The sequence below is a fragment of the Hordeum vulgare genome, unplaced genomic scaffold (assembly GCF_904849725.1).
Source record: "Hordeum vulgare subsp. vulgare unplaced genomic scaffold, MorexV3_pseudomolecules_assembly, whole genome shotgun sequence".
NCBI classification, from domain to species: domain Eukaryota; kingdom Viridiplantae; phylum Streptophyta; class Magnoliopsida; order Poales; family Poaceae; genus Hordeum; species Hordeum vulgare.
Genome location: NW_025422602.1, coordinates 75,001 through 77,372, shown reverse-complemented (window position 1 = coordinate 77,372; position 2,372 = coordinate 75,001).

Here is a 2,372-nt window from a genome sequence, read left to right as displayed (position 1 = left end):
GTTTTTTTCTCTATCTAGAAGTGGAATAGAATAACCCGGTTGAAGGGTAATGATCATACGTCTGTAATGCATTGTATGGCCCAGAATAGGTCCTATTCTTCTACCTTTTCCAGGTAGTCGATGGCTATTCACAGCTACCACCTTAACACCAAAGAAGAGTTCGACCCAATGCTTTATTTCTGTCTTAGTGAATCCCGATTCGACATTAAAAGTATATTGATTCTTTCCCAATAAACGAAGACTTTTTTCTGTAAATACTGCGTATTTGATTCCATCCATAAATCGACTTTCCCTCCTATGCTCTGAGTTCCAGTATCGATAAGAATTCGAGTTCTTATTGTTCTTATGTTATGGTATGAATATACCATACCAATTCGTTATGTATGGATGATGGATGAGATTCCATGGATAGAGAGCCAGTTCCAATAGACTTATGGAATGTTCCCGTTCGTGTGCATCCAGCAGGAATTGAACCCGCAAATTTACCAATTATGAGTTGGGCGCTTTAACCATTCAGCCATGGATGCTTAACAGGGATCATCGTACATCGTAAATAACCAATTTTCATATAGAAAGACATATCATAGAAAAATGAAATCGAAAATATTCCGAGATGGCAAATATTCGGAGATGACTATGAAAACACCTCTCTGGATCCTCGAATTGAAAGAGAGATTGAGAGGGATCAAGAATCCTAATTCTCGCTATTTGGAATGGATCCAATTCTATTGAGTCTGACTCATAGTGATCATTTCTCTTTAGCAAAGAATGACCTTGGTTATCAAAGGATTGAACAACCGGGATCCATTTCCTTATGATACCTAGTTGGCATTGATAACAAGGATCTAATGAATTATGAGTTTAATAGATCCTCTTTAGCAGAAAGACGTATATTCCTTGCTCATTATCAGACAATCACTTATTCCCAAACCTCGTGTGGGACTAATCGTTTTCATTTACCATCTCATGGAAAACCCTTTTCGTTCCGCTTAGCCCTATCGGGTATTTTAGTGATAGGTTCTATAGGAACTGGACGATCCTATTTGGTCAAATACCTAACGAAAAATTACGATTTTCCTTTCATTAAGGTACGAGGGCTTCTTATTCCACAAGAACGAAAGCACCTTTTCATTCTTTCATATACTAGGGGTTTTTACTTGGAAAAGACAATGTTCCATACTAAAGGATTCGGGTCCATAACCACGAGTTCCAGTGCACTAGATCTTGTAGCACTTAGCAACGAGGCCCTATCCATTAGTATTCCACATAAGAAATCCATTCTAGAAAAAAATACAATTAGATTAGCTCTTCATAGACAAACTTGGGGTTTGCGAGCCAAGGTAAGATCGGCTCGGGATCATGGGACCCTTTTCTATCAGATAGGAGGGGCTCTTGTACAAAATAGACTTACTAAGTAATAACCCCATAGAATCTATCTATATAAAGATAAAGAGGCAATCGTGTCAGGAAGCGGGTTTTTCTTTGGCCAAAAGGTACTTCGAACTTGGAACGAGCATGAAGAGATTAACGAGACTTCTTTCTCTTTTGAGTTTTTCTGGCGGACCTGCCGCGCAAGATCTTTGGTCTTCCCCTGGAACCGATGAAAAAAAGTGGATCGCTTCTTATGTACTCGCTCAGAATGATTCTTCTCTATCTATAGTTCATGGCCTATTAGAAGTAGAAGGTGCTCTGGTGCAATCCTTACCGACAGAAAAAGATTGCAGTCAGGTTGATAATAGTCGAGTGACATTACTTCGTCGGTCCGAACTAAGGAATCTGTTATAAATGTTTTGAAATGGATATTGTTCTCTCTTTGATCAGGGATTGCTATATGAAAAGAAGTGGAGTTTGAAAAAGGGAACGGAATGCTCAAACCGGAACTGCTAGAGGAACGAATTTTCAATAGCATAACTTGGGCTCCTAGAATATGGCGCCCTTGGGACAATCTATTTGATTGCAGGGTTTTGTTCCGAAGCAAAGATATCCGCGGAGGCCGGTTCGTTCGTCCTATTCTGATATTCAGGACCAAGAGGTACTGGATTCTCTTTCGGATAGGCCCTGAAAGGAGAAGAAAGGCTGAAATGCCAACGGACCTCTGTCTATTCTCTAATTCACCCGATCCGATAGTACCCGTTTTTGGAACGTCCAGTGCCAAAGTCACTGAATGGGTAAGTCACCAATCCAATCCCTTTGACAAATCGGATGTCATATTAGATATCATATTCTATATATATAGAAATATCATAGATAGAATAGACATATAGAATTTTTGGTCGGCAAATTCGAAGGAATCATTGAGTGAAAAAGGAGCAAAGAATGACAAAAGACGAGACTCTACTAGTCTTCACTCTTGTGGTTTCCTCTTCCTCGGT